Source organism: Danio aesculapii, chromosome 4 (genome assembly GCF_903798145.1).
Source record: "Danio aesculapii chromosome 4, fDanAes4.1, whole genome shotgun sequence".
NCBI lineage: Eukaryota > Metazoa > Chordata > Actinopteri > Cypriniformes > Danionidae > Danio > Danio aesculapii.
The window spans coordinates 16,883,672-16,903,917 of NC_079438.1; the positions used below are offsets into that span (position 1 = coordinate 16,883,672).

The following is a 20,246-nucleotide window of genomic DNA, read 5'->3' on the forward strand; positions in this document are numbered from 1 at the left end:
GAACAATTAACATCCTCATTTTATCATCCTTAAAAAATCCTAAAAATATCTCATTAGAAGATAAGATTTTTTGTGACAAGCCCATAACTAGTAAAGAAATATTGGATGCCATCAACCATTTAAAAAATAATAAATCCCCTGGAACAGATGGGATGGTATCAGAGTTTTATAAAACTTTTGCCCAACAGATGGCGCCTTTCTTACTGCATGTATTTAATGAGAGTATTTCCAATAGCAAATTGCCACCAACTATGAATCAAGGTCTTATCACACTTGTCCCAAAGTCAAATAAAGATCTCTTGTTTATTGATAATTGGCGACCAATATGTCTATTAAATAATGATTATAAAATATTTGCAGCAATTCTTGCTGAAAGATTCAAAGATATATTAGACTCAGTTATTGATCAAACCCAATCAGGATTTATGAAGAATAGACATATTGCTAACAATATCAGACTAGTTTTGGACATTCTCGATTACTCCCACTTGATTTCTGAGAAAAGTTATATTATTTTTAGACTTCTATAAAGCTTTTGATACCCTTGAACATAATTTTATTTTTCTCAGTCTTAAAAGGTTTGGGTTTGGTCCATTTTTTTGTAACGCAATTCAAACTCTTTATAGTAATGCTAACAGCTCAATTAAACTGAAAAATGGGACTTCAACTAGATTTGATGTTAAAAGGGGCATACGCCAAGGATGTCCCATTTCTCCTTATTTATTTCTACTGGCTGCACAATTATTAGCAGATCATATTAAGCAAAGTGATCTTTTAGGCATCAATATAGCAGAAAGGGAAGTGATTGTCAGTCAGTTAGCGGATGACACTACTCTCTTTTTAAAAAATAGTGATCAAGTTGCCATAGCTTTAGGAGTAATAAATACATTTTCAGAAGCATCTGGTTTACACCTGAATATTGCCAAATGTGAATTATTATCTGTGAAAGATTGTGATGCTCCCTCTATTTGCAATATCCCGATTAAAGAAAAAGTCGTTTATTTAGGAATTGTTATAACCAAAAATGAATCCATACGCTGTAGTGATAATTTTACTCCAATTATAGAAAAAACTCATAAAAAACTTAATCAGTGGCTTCAAAGAAATATCTCTTTAAATGGAAGAGTGCTACTTACTAAAGCTGAAGGTCTATCCAGATTAGTCTATGCTGCTTTGGTCTTACAATTAGAAAACAAAATTTGTAAAACAATAGACAAGTTATTATTTAACTTTGTTTGGAGAAATCGTACACATTACATTAAGAAAACAGTTGTGATGAACACCTATGAAAATGGAGGACTAAATTTTTTAGATTTTAATACATTAAATTGCACCTTTAAAGTTAATTGGATGAAACAATTTTTAAAGTGCCCCACATCGATTTGGAATTATATCCCTAACTATATTTTTCAAAGCTGGGTGGCTTGAACTTTCTCTCCCTGTGTCATTATAATATTGAGAAGTTACCCATAAAGCTCTCGGCATTTCACAAGCAAATGCTTCTTGCTTGGTCTCTTATCTATAAACACAACTTTTCTCCACACTCTTTTTTGTTTGGAATAACCGCAATATACTCTACAAAAACAAATCCTTATTTCTTCAGAGTTGGTATGATAAAAAAATTATTTTAGTTCATGATCTCTTTAATGAAAATGGTTTTTTGCTATCATATTATGAGTTCTTACAGAAGTTCAATTTTCCTGTCTCACCAAAAGAATTTGCCATTGTATTTGATGCTGTTCCTGCAGGAATTATTACACTGTTTAAAGGCTTGAACAGAACTCTATGTATCACACCATCTCTCTGTGATCCATTTGAAACAACAGTGGGCAAAGCTTGTCTTGTTCCAAACTCAAATAACAAATCAATCCGTATTTTGTTTCAGAAAGAAGTTGTTGCAAAATCATATGTTATTACTTACTGGAGCAATTTCACAAATATTTCAAACTGGAGAAAAGTTTGGCTTTTGCCACACAAATATCTTATTGTGAACAAAGTCAGAGAAGTGTCTTTTAAATTAATTCACAGATTCTACCCAGTGAGTAGCTATTTAAAAAGATTTAAATTGAATATTAACACAATGTGCACTTTCTGTAATTTAAAAGAAGAAACAACTGTACATTTATTTTGGTATTGTTCCTACACAAAAACATTTTGGGGTAACTTTTGCAAATTTGTTATTGAGTTTATATATTCCAATTTTTCTTTGCTTTGGGAAAATGTATTATTTGGTTTTATTGATACAGACAATAGTACAGATAAAATGTTCTACTTCATAAATCTTTTACTTTTACTTGCTAAATATCATATCCATAAATGCAAATTCTCCAATAATAAACCACTTTTTAAGGTATTCATAAAAGAACTGAAACAATACTTTGAAACACTTTCCGGTTCAGGAAACACTAAGGCTAGGAAAACATTATCTTGTCATGCCCTATTTAAAATTCCCCTGTAAAAAGCGGTACTTCGTTTGATTTACTTACACTATTAATATTGTATTTTTATTTTAAGCTTTACGTTATATGTATCTCTTATTCAATTTATTGTATTTTTTCCCCTTCTTTACTGTTTTATCCCCCTGGCATCTTTTATGTTCCTTATATAGTTCCTAATGTGTCATTATGCTGTAATAATTTACTGTTTAATAAAAAAAAAAAAAAAAAAAAAAAAAAAAAAAAGACAGTATCTTACATTATACCACTATGATTGTCAGTTATTTGTGTTTAATTGATGTACAACTGCATTGATTGATGTAATGTTGAGTATTAATGATGTCTGCAATACTATACTCTACATGCACATTGTATGGCTATAACTCAGCACATTTGTAGTGCTGCTGGTGTCCGCCCTTACAAAAATAGCCTACAGGAATCCTGCAGGATTTTCATTTTTTTCTGCAGGAATCTGCTGGTATCCTGTAGGAATTATGAAATCCTGCAGGACAAAATGACAATATGTACAGGCAATTCCTACAGGTTTTAGAATCATGCAGTACATTTTACAGGAATCCTGAATGATCTATTTTTCCCTGCAGGATAGCTGCTGTCCTGCAGGAATTATAAAATCCTGTAGGACACATTGACGATATGTGCAGGAATTTCTTACAGGTTTTACAATGGATCCAAGCAAGTGACAAATCCTGCAGGATTTTATAATTACTGCAGGACTTGCAGGAGTTATTTGCTGTAATTGGAATGAAAGAAAGAAATTCTGTCACTTGCTGTTGGTAGCAATACAATATGAGTTCTAAAAGATAAGTAATACAACAAACAAACAAAAAATAAATACATAAATAAATAAATAAAAGTATACGAATAGATTGTAGGTAATTATTACTCTGAACCATCAAATTATGCATTTATGCAAACAAACAAGCTCTACACTTTGTTTATTTCTATACTTTTTATTTCATTTATTAAAATGTTAATCCAGCGATCTATTTTAATTCAACTCTCATCTGTTTGGTTGGGTGCAAAAAAAACCCTGCAAGACCGGTCCTTGAGGTAGACACATGTTGAACGTATGTCTGTGCATTTTATGAGTTCAACAGAGTCTGTCTATCCCTCTTTCTTTTAAAATGTTTGTTGCTGTTATCCCTGCTTCTCTGTCTTTTTGACCTGAGCAACCTATTTTATTCTGTGTCCATTGTCTTTTTGGAACTGGAACTGCTGCCTCTTCGTTTAAGTACACTTTTTATTCCATTTTTATCCTTTAAAAAGAAGCAGGTTATTGTTAGTGTGATTGGTAAACAATGTGTTTTCTGCTATGTTACAGTAAATTTAATTAGTAAATTATTATAAACATTTATTAAACATTTTAAATGAAAGATATAAATGCAAAATTGAAATTAGATAATGTATTGTCTATATTATACACGTATAATAATTATAATATTTTAAGTTAATAATGACTACTACTAATATGTGTATGTGTGTGTGATATTTGGCAAAATGGACTTGAGTAGACACATTAATACAAACATTCTTCCCTTAAAAATAGCCTACAGGAATAAAGCATTGATTGCTATAAAGTGAGATGTTCTTAATATCAGTATACTGTCATCTCCAGGTGATGGTCAGCGGCTGATTGTTTCCTGAAAGCTCTGCTAATGTCTGCATTGGTGTTTTAGCTGCAGTATGGCAGAGGAGCGAGTAAAGGACTCTCTCTCAGAGAAAACAGGTAATGACTCTGTTTTTACACCATTATTTCAACACTTTCTCTGAAGAACAAAGACCAACAACAATGCACTTGTTCGTGTTGCTATTGCCTGATCAAATGATGGACAAAGCTTCAGTTTAACTTCAGGAAATGTGTTTAGATCAGTCTAGATTACAGACAACTTGATCTGGGGTCATCTTTACCAGAGCTCAATATGTGTTGTGTTTACCCACGATTCCTGTGTAACAGACCTGATCAGACAGACCTTCAGCCAACTATTAGTTTGTGCTGAATTAACAAAACAAACTCATAAAACTCTTGTAAAGGAGACTGAAGTTTGTCCTGCAGTTTATCCTCTGGTGTGTTTGTGTCTTCAGTGTGAGATCAGGATCATGTGTGTCTCTGAAGAGTGACTGGTCTAAAGATGATCCACCAGACTTCAGAGAGAAAACCCCATCATCTGCCATCAGGTATTTAGTGTTTTACATTATTGCTCACACATGGACTGTTTTAGTATTCATCAGGACATTTTAATTATACTTACACAACACTTTAAAGGCACAGTATGTAAGAAACACTAGAACAGTGTTATATAAAGTCTTCATTCATACTCCTGATAAGGACAGATATCTGACCATTAAACATTTATCTACAGTTTTAACTTTAAATAATGCATCTAAAATCTCTGGTAGTAAAATATCCTCTTTGTCATATAAAGTTATCTTATCATGCAAATTCAGCCACCGTAATATTTGAGATATGTATCATAAACGTCTTGACTTCTGTAACTCACTCTTCGGGGGCCTACCAGCAAGCTCTCTGAGACGTTTACAGTCCATTAAAATTCTGCTGCACGAGTTTTAACAAATACTTCCTCGTGCCACCATATCACTCCTGTACTTCAGCAACTTCACTGGCTTCCTGTTAATTTTAAGACTTATTTAACATATAAAGCAGTGCATGGGCTAGAACCTGACTACATCTGTGACCTGGTAACTCTGGCCACTCTCACCCGCAGTCGTCATTCTTCATCTGGACTGTTGTTGTATCAGCCACGCTGTAAACTAAACACTATGGGTGGTCGTGCTTTTTCATACAGTGCGCTTAAGCTAAGGAATGGCCTACCCATCAGCATCAGGAATGCTGTTTCTCTGGACTGTTTTAAGAAACTTGTCAAGACTCACCTTTATATCGTTGCTTTTAACTGAGATTGATTATTTTGTTAATTTTATCATCCAATTGTATTGAATCATTCATATTTATTGTTTTATTGTGGTCTTTTTTACTGTTTTTATTGTTCTGCTTGTTTGCCTTGTATTCCTGTTAGCGCTTTGGGTCTGAGAAAAGCTCACTATAAATAAAATGTGTTATTATTATTATCTGTTAGACACTTTTAAAGGTTTTAATGATTAATTTTCAATATTGGGGGGTTAGCCTAATGAAAGTGATCTTACACCAAACCCCGTTAGCCACGTTTCCAACTATTATTAGACCTGTTTAATATAGGCTGATATAAATGTTATGAAAATTAACAAATCGCATTAAAACCTCAGTTTTTACTTCTTAAACTATGAACAGAAATAAAATAAAACCCGAGCTAAATGAACACAACCTTACAATACAATACTAGTTAGAGTATTTGGCAGATTAAGAACAGTTATGAGCAAATAATGAACAGTTTAGAGATTGACACAAGTAATGCTTCTTTAACTCCACTGAACACTTGAACTAATCTAACACACATCCAGCTGGCACAGGAAGAGGCAATACAAGTGAAGAATAAAGGTATAGCCCTAGCTAATTGAGTTCATAAAGAATTATGAGTAATTAATCAATTATAATTCCCTATGAGCTAAATTTGCTGTAAAGAGACAATCAGGAGCACAGGGGCTGATGGGAAATGAAGTCCAGGAAGATAAAACCATGTGCCCTCTAGTGTTCATAAGAGAGACTGCAGCAGGTTGTGAAGATCCGTTTCCTCTGGTGTGTTTGTGTCTTCAGTGTGAGATCAGGATCATGTGTGTCCAGCTCTGTGTTTCTCAAGAGTGACTGGTCTAAAGAGTTGAATCCACCAAACTTTAGAGAGAAAACCCCATCATCTGCCATCAGGTATTTAGTGTTTTACATTATTCTTCACACATGGACTGTTTTGAACATATTATATGAACCAACAGTTTAGTAAAGAGAGTCATTCCTGAATGACTTGGTGGCTCATTCAGACATTTACAGACACGTGGTGGCAGATTTAGTGTCTTACTCAGAGTATTTTCAGTAAGTCATAATTTTATATTTCCATGTCAATTTAAAACACACACATATATCCACAGCTACTTTCTGAGGTCTTTCAGAGGCTGTACTCCACAATGACGTGTGTTTTGTGTGTGATTCTCATCTACATTTAATATGTGACACAGCATATAGTATGTATGAGTGTTTGGCTTTAAGGGCATCCGCTGTGTAAAACGTATGCTAGAATAGTTGGTGGTTCATTCTGCTGTGGCAACCCTGATAAATAATGGACTAAGCCAAGGCGAATGAATGGATGAATATCTGTCTCTTTGCCTCTAAATGTATAATTACAGTAGTTTTATTTGTTAACAGTGATGAATATGAGTTACCAGATGCAGGAGACGAGACTCACAGGAGACACAAGAGTTTCACAGACAATCTCCAGAGGATCTTTCAGGTTGGAAAAACTTAATATGAGTCATAAAATCACTGAAATAACTCCATGATACGCAGAAATATTTGTTCACAAGAACTGAATCTTGTAACCTGCATGAACTTGGCCCCCCACCCAACTAAAAACATCTGCAAAATAGTCTTAATCTATGCAAGTCCTGAGAGGTCATGCAATAAATCATTTTTTCTCTCTTGTTTCTTGTGATCACAACTTAATTTCTCATTTTGACACAGCAAAAATCTGTTTTTAGTTATACCAACTTTTTCTTGTTGCTTTATTTATTTCTGTAATTATTATTATTATTATTATTATTACGATTATTATTATTACTATTATTATTATTATTATCATTACTATTATTATTATTATTATTACTATATTATGTCTTTCTGGAATGACCTAATTTTTCTGCCTTTTCAAAGATGTTGCCCCAGACATGCACAGTGTAGCTTCATATCACATTATCTGCAGGGATTTACACTTTAAAGTAATAGTAAATCACTTGCAGAAAGGACGCATTACAGCATAAGCAGGATCTTCATCATTCTTCATAATCTAAATTCATGCAGCAGCTTATTTTGAGCTATACCGAACTACGCTATAAATGTTGAGGGAATATTATTGTAAATAATGAGATATAATGTTACACATGAATATAATCACGAATGTACATTAGTCTTGAGTAGGGTTTGGCGATACATCAAATATTAGCGGTCATTATCAGAATAATTTTGTCGATGTAAAATCTTGAAATATCAAGCTTATTGAATATTTCAAATTCAAGCATGAATACTTTGTCAATAAATCCACCGAGTGTCCAATATTACGCCCCTGTAAACATTACCATGTGCACAAGAGATGTGAGTTAGCTCCTGAAGATTCAGCTGTTTTCTCTGACATGTTTACCAGTCATGATGACAGAAGACACAGAAAGAGAAACGACTCCCTGTCAGTTTTACTCATTTAATAAGAACTTCTAGTTTTGTTGTAATTATGAATGTACTAGGTTTCACTAGGTGATGTATGCATAAATTTGCATATCTGCATCTGTTATAATTGTCAGCTGTGTAATGGCTGCTGCTTATATAGTCATGTGACGAGGATTGATTAGCCATGTGAAATCTGATCCTCTCAAACCTATGTTGTGTACAGTAATCTCTCTGACATGATAAACACACAAGTTCAATAACTGCTGCCAAATATTAAACTGATCAAATTTGAAACAGAAGCAGAGATCTGACTGTACCAGGGAAACACCTCACACTCTCGAGGTCCAGAAGTTGTTTTGAAATAAAGTTGCTAAATAATTTGCAGTTGGTGCTTTGAAATGGCTGAAATCCCTGCTCAATGAGAAGAGCAGAAACGGTACAGTACAGACACGTCAGAGTCTCCAAAATCTCCAGTGACTCCAGAAAAGAAAAGATTTGTCACTTTTTTGACATCTTGTTACTGGGAAAGTCTGAAAAGCCGCTAAATATAGCAACAAAGACATAAATTTAGCAAAACTTTTGACATATGTGTTCATTCATGTGTATTTGATGACTAGTCTAGATTAGGGCTAATCTTAGACGTCTATTAGATTTTCACTGACAGTCCAAATTTAGCAGAGTTTTTTTTGTTTAGATGTTATTAGACTCTGGTTTCCACAGCCGTTCAGATGTTGTGTTTCAGACATTTGTCAGGTCCTCAAACTGCTCCTGTGTGTAGGACTAGTCTCTTAAACATCTTATCCAAAGACTGTGTTGTGTTATTTTTGTCCTTTGTAGCTGTAAAATGTCATTTTTAATAACATGTGAATGTGTGCGTCTGGTGTGTGATACTTCCAGCTGTCGTGTGTGCTGCATTGCGCATCCGGTGTGCGACCCCCTTTAGTGTAATGTGCTCAAAACCTGCCTGGATCTACTTGAGCTGTGTGTTTATCTGAAAATAACCTTTGAATGTTCATGAGCTAATCAGAATCAAGCATTTAACAGACTCATAGTATCATGTATTAAATGTATATGGAGTAGGTTGTGGATCTACAACTGTGTGTGAATGAATCTTTGGTTAAATGTTGTTCTCGTTTCTTCAATTGTAGAATCTTGAGAGTAAAATGATCAGATTTTTGAAGAATGAACTGGAGAAATTTAAGAAAATCTTACAAGCAGAAAACAGACAAGAGTTTGTAAAAGACTTTAATGAGAACAGAAGCAGAATCACAGAAGCAGCTCTTGATCTCACACTCTTCTTCCTGAGAGAGATGAAGCAAGATCAAGCTGCTGATACTCTTGAGGGTAAGAGACTCATGGGTAGGCCTACACAAAACCTGCAGACTTTTACAGAGTTTTAGCCCATCATTGAGTTTATTTATTCACTGTGTAAATGTGTGTACATTTATATTCATTCAGTTATTTAATTTCAGTAATATTGTTGACTAATATGAAAATGTTCATGATTTATTTACAGTGCAGTTTGTAAAGTCATTTTCTGTCCATTAGTAGATCTGTTATAAGAGTCTTGTGCTTTGTTTACCAATAAAGTAAGTCTAATTGGATTTGTGTTGTATATTTATTTCGTATATTAAGTTTTTAGTTATGATATTCCCTAAATCTTTCCACAGTTATCTGCAGATTGTTTACAAAATTCTCAACAGAAATAGCAAACAATGACTGAAAATTCAAGGGGTGTAACAGCATGGTTGATCCATGATTCGTATGGATCACAATCCATGGTTCGGAAAACACGTGACCCGCGGATTAAATTTGTAATGATCGCTGAGAGATCTATATAAATGATGGTGATTTGCATATGATTATTAATCCTCAAATCGCTGCACTCAAATCTGAAAACGCAATCATGAAGTTACGAACAGTCAAATAAGACAGAAGTACTGGGAAGAACAGTTTATAGTTCAGATAAAATCACTGATGTTTATGTTGAAGATTAAAATCACAGTCATATGCTCAGAAATGAAAGTTGTAGGCAGCAATTACATTATTTAACCTTTAGGAGGCAACAACCACTCAAACTCTTCAGAAAATCATCTAGCAATAAAAGGAAGATTTATGAGTGTATAACTGAATCATTTTATTGATTAATGAGACTACAAATAAATATGGGTTGTACTAATGATAATGATTTCTACATTCAGCATTATCAGCAACAGTAGCAGTAACAGGGAATTTTTCACAGCACTGAATATTTACTATTTATTTTTATTCAGCTGATTATTTCTTTATTTTATTGTTAATAATATTACACTTTATTAGTTCTGTTTGTTAAAACCAAAAGTGTCCTGCAGTGCTGTTTCTGTAATAAATGGAAAGCAAATGACATTCGTCTCCTCTCCTTTTTGGCTGATCCGAAAAATGGTCCAATCTGTGACTAAAAAACCATAATGTGATCTGAACCCTGAGATTTGTCATCCGTTACACCACTAGGAAATTCTGTCTGGCCCTACTCATGGCCATCTGTCAGACTGTCACTTACAAATAAGTCCGGACTAAATCTATCTGTTTCTTTGCTTCTGTGTTTAGATGAGCTGTTCTTCATCAATCAGCTTAAATATAGCCTGAAGAAGAAATATCAAAGTGTGTTGAAGGAATTGCTCAGCAAGGAGACTCCACACTTCTGAATAACATCTACACAGATCTCTATATCACTCAGGGTGCGAGTGAACAGGTCAACACTGAACATGAGATCAGACAGATTGAAGCTGCTTCCAGACGTCATCAGTCACTAGAGATACAGGTTGAATGCAAACATTTGTTTGAAGCACCTGAACAAGACGAGCAGATCAGAACTGTCCTGACAAAAGGAGTTGCTGGCATCGGGAAATCAGTCTCTGTGCAAAAGTTTGTTCTGGATTGGGCTGAAGGAAAGAAAATCAAGACATCAGCTTCATATTTCCTCTTCCATTCAGAGAGATGAACTTAAAGGAGAAAGAAAGACAAAGTTTAAAAGACCTCATAACTCAGTTTTTCCCAGAGACTAAAGGACTGAACCTTACAAGAAGCACACGATTCAAAGTCCTGTTCATCCTTGATGGATTGGATGAATGTCGTCTTCCTCTGAACTTTGTTGGTAATGAGACGTGTTGTGATGTATCTTCAGCAGTCTCTCTGGATGTTCTCCTGACGAACCTCATCAAGGGAAATCTGCTTCCTTCTGCTCTCATCTGGATCACCAGCAGACCAGCAGCTGCCAGTAAGATTCCTGCTGACTGTATCGACCGGCTGACAGAGATACGAGGATTCAATGATGCCCAAAAGGAGGAGTACTTCAGAAAGAGACTCACAGATCAGAATCAGGCCGGAGAAATCATTGATCACATTAAACAGTCAAAGAGTCTCTTTATTATGTGCCACATCCCAGTCTTCTGCTGGATTTCAGCCACTGTTCTCCAGAACATTTTGAAGGAGAACAGAAATACTGAACTGAAACACAGGGCTAATGCTGAAACACTGCAGGAATCTCCCAAGACTCTGACACAGATGTACACACACTTTCTCCGCTTTCAGTCCAGCAGAGCAGAAGAAAGTATGATGGAGAAAACACACCAGATGTCCTGGGATCCAAACTCATTCTTTCACTGGGGAAACTGGCCTTCCAGCAGCTGGAAAGAAACAATGTGATCTTCTATGAGAGCGATCTGAAAGACTTGGCATTGACGTCTATACGGCATCGGTGTACTCAGGCATGTGTACCCAGATCTTTAAGGAGGAGACGGGAATCATTCTTGGTACCATGTACTGTTTTCTTCACTTGAGCATTCAGGAGTTCATTGCAGCCCTTTATCAACATCTGTTTCTAGAAAGCAACAAGAAACGAGCAGAAAAAACAGAAATGTGTCCATGATTGATTTCTGAAGACTGCAGTGGACAAGGCTCTGGAAAGTGAGAATGGACATCTGGACCTTTACCTTCGCTTCCTTCTCGGTCTGTCACTCCAGTCCAATCGACAACTCTTACGAGGCCTGTTGACACAGCAGGATGACAGAGACCAGAGCAAGGGGATATAATTGCATACATCAAGCAGAAACTTGAAGGGAATCTGTCTCCAGAGAGATCCATCAATCTGTTCTACTGTCTGAATGAACTGAATGATCAAACTCTGCTGAAAGAGATTCAGTCTCACCTCAGTAGAGGAAGTCTGTCATCTGCTCGCCTTTCACCTGCCCAGTGGTCTGCTCTGGTCTTTGTGTTGTTGACCTCAGAGGAGGAGCTGGAGGAGTTTGAGCTTCAGAAATTCCAGAGATCAGACGAGTGTCTCATCAGACTATAGCAGTCATCAAATCCTCCAAAAGAGCTCAGTAAGTCAAAGTGCTTCTTTCTCAAATTAAATAATATAGTATATCATGTTAATGAACATGCACAATAGTGATATCATCTGCACTTGAAATACATTAATAATTGTTTCTTATTTAATATTTTAGTGTTTTTAATAACGTTTAGATTCATGTTTTGGCAGTGGTTGTTTAAGGGATCATTTACCCAAAAAATAAATGTACACATTTACTCACCCTCAAGGGGTTATAAACCTTTCTCAAACTTTGTTTCTCCTGTTAAACATAAATGAAGATGCCTGTAGAAAGAAGCCTGTAACCATCGACTTACACACCAGTTGTTTTTCCTACCATGTAGGTCAATGGCTAATGGTTTTCAGCTGTCATATACTATTATCTGTTAAGCAGAATAAAGAGATCATAAAGGTTTGGAACCACTTAAGGGTAAGTAAATGTTTAGGAGAACTATCTCTTAAGAAACAGCAAATAAGCCAGTAAACTACATTGTCTATTAGCGGAAATTGCACACAAGTCAGCTATAAAATGATACAGCACTTTAAAAGTCCTTTCTGGTAAGAGTGGAATGATCACACTGATGTTGTTTTCTCCATTCTGTCTATTTTGACCCATCTCTATGTTGATAATTATCAGGTAACACTGACTACGTTTACATGGACATCAGTAATGGAATTATTTGCCATAATCTAATTAAGACAATAATAAGATTAAGGCGTTTACATGAGCTGCTTTTTGAATTATAAGTTGCTTTCATGTTGCACATATTCAATTATTGTCATCAAGTCACCACACTATCCGCATTTTCTCCAGAGTTTCCTGTAATTTCAGGTGTTTTTTTAATTTGTCGACTTTAAGTACAGTTTGGCACTTTCACTTTCATTCGGGAACATTTCCTGCATGCCCCCTGTGACAAACGAGATTTAAGATGCATCTATGAACTGCTGGAAGAGTGTTGTTTTAATGGAAGTTCTACCGCATGCTGAACGGAAGAAAAAACCTCCGCATTTCACGATGCTGACGTCTGTGGTCTGCACTGACTCGGTAGGTGCAAAGAGTGGCAAACAGCTGTGTGTGTGTGTGTGTGATTATCCTTAATCAGATAAAGTTAATCAGAAACCGCTGTTTATATGGTTATTCTTAATCACAGTATTGTCTTAATCACATTAAAATTGAATTATTGGTGTCCATGCAGTGTTGGGCAGTAGCGTCACTACTTGTACTTAACTACATTTCTCAGTAGCGTGGCGGTAGCGTCGCTACTTTCAAATCAAATGTAAAAATCAATGTAAAAGTAGCTTACTTTTAAATCAAATAGCTTTTCAGTAGTGAAGCTATTTTATTAGTAAAGTAGCGCAGTAGCGTCAACACAAGCTACATTTACCGATCGCAGATCAATAAATGACAGCACTGACACTCACAGAGCTGTGATGCCGGTGTCTAGCCGATGACAGTAAATCCATATGAAGGCGAGAATGATGATTTCTTCTTCTTCTTCCTGTTTTACGGTGTTCAACAACAAAGGTTTTGGTGCATTACTGCCACCTCTGGTGAAACTTGCTTGATGGAAAGATGACTGAGGGAGAGGATTTCCTCATGATCATACCTTTAGGAGTACATGTTAAGATGCAATAACTTAATTCCTGATGCTGTGCTCAAAAATAAAAATACTTTAGTGTATATATAATGCTTATTCCAATATATTTCCCTTTACTATTAATGACTATAGTATTTAAATGTGTAACACCTGGTGTTATTGGATTGTTTTAGCTGTTATATACTATAATGTGTTTCTGTTTAGTACAGCATATTATTTACAGTAAATAACTGAACTGAACTATTCTGCCTCATGTTTCATTGACAGTTTTATTGATCACTAAGATGTGATTGACTTGGATTTAAGTTGCTTTGATTTAAAAATGAAAATTGCAAAAATAGTTTAGATGTAGCTAAGCCTCTTTTGCCAAGTAGCTTTTAGCTTAGCTTGCTACATTTCCAAGGGGGGAGCTTTTAGTGTAGTTAAGCTACATTTTAAGTAGAGTAGCTAATACCTTAGCTCACTACGTTTTTCTAGTAGCTTGCCCAACTCTGTGTCCATGTAAACACACTCACTAACACAGACACACACTCATACACTATGGTCAGTTTTGTTTACCCAATTCACCTATACCGTATGTCTTCGCGCTGTGGGGGTAACTGGAGCTGGGACTCAAACCAGCGACCTTCCTGTTGTTAGATGAAAGTGCTAACCACTGAACCACAGTGCAGCCCTCTCAAAGCAAATGCAAGAGGTGGATCTAGGTGCAGTTCTAATGTTAAATAAAATCCATACACAAAGAAATGACAGAGCTGAAGAGCAGAAAACACAGACAAGAGAAACATACACACATACAGCAAACTCTGATCAACACATAATGACTGAAACAGAGGAGCTTAAACACACAGAGACTAATAGGTTAACAAGGGGGTTAAGAGTAACTGGGCAACTAACAAGAGTAACATGGGGAAAACTGAGGAGAACACAGAGAATACAAGGAAAACACAACAGTACTACGAAAGGCCAACATAGCTCCCTTTTAGGAGAAGATTCCAGATGATCCTCAGAGGAAGACACACAAACAAGAGTGAGTTCAGCAAGCTGGAGGTTTTACAGTGGACAAGGGTGATGGGGGAGAGGCAGATAAATGAAACCGTGACAGGGTACAGGACAGATGGTGAGGGGGAAACTGACAGAGAGGTGAACAGGGAGGAGGACAAAGCCAAGGCAGGGACTACTGGACAGTAAACCATGGCAGATCCTGTGGATCAGGATAAACAGCTGGAGCACAGAGGTATATGTCCTTAAATTTTGCATTCACAGGTGAGGCTTTTATTTGTCTGTTGATATGCAGCTTTTAAATGTGCTAAAGGAAATTATTATTATTTAGTTTGTTCATGTGTTTTATTGTCTGTCATCTGTGGACCTTTGTGTATGATCTTCTCGTCTTTTGATAAAAATATTTCTTCATTTATTCAGACATCTGAAGGAAGCCATTTACTTTTGTTGCGTAAACCTAAATCCTATTAAAAGCTAAACTCACCAGATGTGCTCACTAATTGGTGAAGTTAAACCAGTCACTACAGTCAGATGTGCTTCAGACTATTAAACACTCCAGATCAACACATACATATTGTGTTTGTTCTCTACACAGGCTACAGTGCTGTAAACTCACTGTTCAGTGCTGTGAGAGTTTGTCTTCAGCTCTACAATCCTCAAACTGTGTCCTGAGAGAGCTGGACCTGAGTAACAATGACCTGCAGGATTCAGGAGTGAAGCTTCTCTCTGATGGACTGAAGAGTCAACACTGTAAACTGGAGACACTGAGGTAATGATTCTCTCTCAGCAATATTACACAGACAGTTACATATTGTGTTACCATATGCAGGAGTTATGTGTTGGAGATAATAAAGTGTGTTACAAATAAGAAGAACCGCTGTAGTGATTTGATTTAACATTGGTAGCAGAGGATGGCTGCTGCTGGAAATTACAAAAATCCGCCGTTGTTTGACGAAAAAACAGCTTATGAAAGTTGGAAAAATGAGATTGAAATCTGGAGACGCATCACAGACCTGGACAAAAAGAAACAAGCCTTGGCAGTTACCTTGTCACTAACGGGCAGAACAAGAAACAGCGCACTGTAAATACCCACGGATGATTTGAATGCTGACAATGGTATGCAAACATTAATAGAAAAATTGGACTCTGTGTTTTTAAAAGAAGAAAAAGATCGACAGTATGAAGCGTACACAGAGTTTGACCGGATCATAAGAGAAAGCGGTGTTTCTATGGTGGACCACATCGTCGAGTTAAAAGTCGATACAACAGGCTGCGTAAGTTCAAAATGGAGCTCCCAGATGCTGTACTAGCTTTCAAGTTACTCGTTTCTTTCACGGACATGAATCAGCCCTGAAAAGAATATTTGGCGATAACGTTACTTCACCACAAGAGGGCGCCAGTACTCTGCAGAGCGCAGATGACGCTTACTACATAAGATACTTAGGCAAACGGGGAACTAAGCTAAATACTACACAGCAATTCCAAAATGTAGCTCAAGGTACAAATCCCCTTGATGAATATGGGAGAAGAACAAAATGTGCTATTGCCAAAGCACATTTCACTGGGCAAAGGACTGTCCAAATAAAAAGGAACATGTAAAAATGACAAAAGATGTAAGATTAAAAAATGACATTGAAGAATGTAACATCACTTTGTTTTCAAATGATTCTATGTCTAACTCAGAAATCTTCATGGTGGAGGCTTTAGGATCAGCTGTGATTGACACTGTACAAGAACCTTGTGTGGGGGAAAAATGCCTTGAAGATTACACAAGTGGGCTAACAGAGAGTGAGTTCCAAAAAATAAGTGAGAAACAAAGTGCAAGACCTTTTAGATTTGGTGATGGCAAAGTTGTTCACTCCACAAAGAAAGTTACTATTCCAGCAAGAATAGGACACACCAAATGCAAATACAGACAGAAGTAGTTCCTGCTGATATACCACTGCTTTTAAGCAAAGCATCACTCAAAAAGCAACAATGACAAAGCAACAATGTTTAAACAACCTGTTAAACTTGAGCTAAATCTTCAGGACATTTCTGTGTGAGCTTGAGAGATGACCGCATTCTAGATGAAAAGGAGACAAGTGAGAACAAGACACCAAATGAAGAAATTCTGTCTGTGACAGAAAACATGACAACTAAAGAAAAGGAGAGAGTACTGTTGAAACGACACAGACAATTTCGACATGCTTCAGCCGATAGAATAAAAAAATGACTGGCCTGCTCAGGTAATCATGATGATGAAAGCAACACTGTTCTCATGAACATTGTGAAAAACTGTGATACATGTAGTAGATACAGTAAGCCAAAACATAACCCTGTTGTAGGTTTGCCTATGGCATCAACATATAATGAGACTGTGGCAGTGGACTTGCATGAGCTTGGGCCAGGAATATGGTATTTGCATGCTATTGACCACTTCACACGCTTCAGTGCAGGGAGTATTGTCACCACAAAGAACCCAAGAGAGATAGTGAAGCACTTTATTCACTGTTAGATAAGTGTTCATGGTCCTCCATGCAGACTGTTTAGTGACAACGGAGGTGAATTTAATAACGACGAAATGAGGGATATGGCTGAAAATGTTAACATTGAAGTTAAAACAACTGCGGCCTACAGCCTATAGAGCATAATCGGGCATAATCAGACCCTCACTGAAATTTTGCTGAAGGTGAAAAAGGACAACAACTGTGACTGGAAAACAGCCCTTGACTGGGCATTAATGGCTAAGAACGCAATGCATAATGTACACGGTTTCAGCCCTTACCAGCTAGTATTTGGGCAAAACCCGAATCTGCTTTCAGTGCTCACTGATAAGCCACCAGCTCTGGATACAAGTACCTGGGTTGCTAAACAAATTGAAACACTGCATGCAATGAGAAAAGCATTCACAGAAGCCGAATGCTCAGAAAGAATCAGAAGAGCCCTTCGTAAGCAACTGCGACCTGTTCATGATAGATATGAGACAGAGGACAAAGTATATTATAAGAGAATAGGCTGCAGTGAGTGGAAAGGTCCAGGTGTGGTCCTAGGCCAAGATGGTGTAGTTGTATTTGTCAGGCATGGCGGAACCTACAGTATGTACGAGTGCATCAGGCTAGATTAAGAAAGGTTGGACAAATATTGTGGGCTGCCAGACAAAGCAGACCTGACATAATGTGTGACATATCCATCTTGGCATCTAACACAAAGCATGTTTCTGTTCAGACCCTGCATTGTGCAAATAAACTTATCACAAAACTCAAATCAGAAGAGGTTAACTTGAGGTTTCAGTACTTGGGGAACAACAGCTCTGTTAAGCTAGGAGTGTTCAGTGATTCCTCAATGGGAAACCTACCAGATGGTGGCACACAATGTAGACATTTCATCATGCTTATGGGAGAAAATGGAAAATTCTCACCAATATCCTGGCAGTCAAAACGCATCAGGAGAGTTGTACGAAGTACCTTAGCAGGAGAGGCTTTGGCACTTGCAGGCGGGATTGACAATGCAGTTTTCCTTGCTACACTCTACTCAAAGGTCACCACTGGTGACTGCTCATGCAACAACTTGCCCATTGTATGTATAACAGACAATCATTCTCTTCTCGATGCTCTCAAATCTACAAAATCTGTTACTGAAAAGAGACTGCGCCTAGAAATCATCAGCATGAAAGAGCTTATGCACTCTGGAACTATTGAGCAGATCTTCTGGTCAGACACCAAAGAGCAGCTTAAAACTCTGATGAAATGTAGTCCACTAAACCTAAAATGACTAAAACTAAATAAAAATTTGCTGTTAAAATTAAAACACTTCATATATGACTGCTTGTATTAAAAGGAAAAACTGTATACTTTAATTGTGGAAAAGTATCAATTGTGTATAGAAGAGATGGTATGCAAATATATAATTTCACTCACCTGGGAAACGGAGGCCACGTGAACAGTTTGTGAAGTGCACAGAGCATGCCATATCATCTGATACTTGTAGGAAATAATTCCAAAAGGCGACTGACTGCGTAAAGCCACATAAACAACACAAAAATACATCGAGTTCAGCGGCTAATCAGCCGGAATCAGCTGAGGTGACGAAACAGCGACCAGGGAGACCTAGCTGTCACTCAAGTGGCCACGCCCTTACCTGGCCTGGTCTTTACCTGGCCAATTGACATTTCTGTGTGGAGTTTACGTGTTCTCTCCGTGTTTTATTTAATTTCTTTATTCTGTTATATAACCCATCTGTTTCACTTTATTCTGTAAAGGGCTTTGAGAATCAACTTTTAAAGATGCTACAGAAAATTATTGTTATTAGTTTGTTCATTAAAATATTAGTAAATAAAACAGTTTAAAAAGTATTTCCTGTTTGTTACATCAGACAGATCACATTAACAGTGTGGTTTTTAGTAATGTGTGTTCTTCTTTCTCAGATTGGTCATGTGTAATCTCACTGTTCAGTGCTGTGAGAGTTTGTCTTCAGTTCTTCAATCCTCAAACTGTGTCCTGAGAGAGCTGGACCTGAGTAACAATGACCTGCAGGATTCAGGAGTGAAGCTTCTCTTGATGGATTGAAGAGTCAACACTGTAAACTGGAGACACTGAGGTAAATGATTCTCCACTCAGCAATATCACACAGACATTTGCAGGGATGTGATTTTACTCATATCTACACATTGATATTGATTATATGATTATGTCTATGTGTTGACTCAGAATAAAAAAGACAAATCTATTTAAATGTTTTACTGAATAAACTCCATGAAGCTGCATTTTCAGAATTGAAGTAACTCTTTTCCTGATGTGCACCATAAGGGTGTCAAAACAGTTCGGCATCTGTTCAGTAATAGATCATAACTGGTTGTTACATACTGATGTAGTTTATCTCGTATGCGCTTTGTCATTGTAGATGAGGTGAGGGAGGTGAGCACGAGTAATTAAACGCTCCAACTACTTTAGAAAGCAGATAACCGTGCACAATCCCTGCTTGTTAGTTTGCTGGAGAGTCTTTTTGCTGCTCAGGGAGAAAATGAAAGCTGTAAAGCTATCAGAGTGATACTTGTGGATCCAGGCTGTCTGTAGAACGAGTTTTCACCACTGCATCTGTCATGGATCAGCTGTGATAAACGCAGCCATTCAGCATCATCATTTCTGTTGAGGAACACAATGGCCAATCACAGGTGTTTAAGGAGTCGCTCAACAGTGCTCAAAAAGCAAGCGGGATTATTAATTCAAGGTCAAGTCAAGTCAATGTTTATTTATAAAGCGCTTTTAAAGACAACAAGTGTTTACCAAAGTGTTGTACAAGCGAAGGACAAATAAAGGACACAAGGTCCTCATATGGTTTAATGTCAAAGAGTGAAATGAGTTTTCAGACTAGATTTTAAAACAGAACGAGTTAAAACTCTAACATGTAGAGGCAAATTATTACAAACTGGTTTGTGTTCTGACCACATTTGCTTGGCTGTACACTATATCAATAAAGGGTTTAGTCTTTTATAAACACCGCTGTAACACATTGAGCCACTGAACATTGCTCTTAAGACGTTTTTCTAC

At 36.8% G+C, this 20,246-nt stretch overlaps 1 pseudogene; it reads left to right on the forward strand.

Moving 5' to 3' along the window:
• Positions 1 to 4,127: 4,127 nt before the first annotated feature.
• On the forward strand, positions 4,128 to 11,843 carry LOC130223473 (NLR family CARD domain-containing protein 3-like; annotated as a pseudogene).
• Positions 11,844 to 20,246: the final 8,403 nt, after the last annotated feature.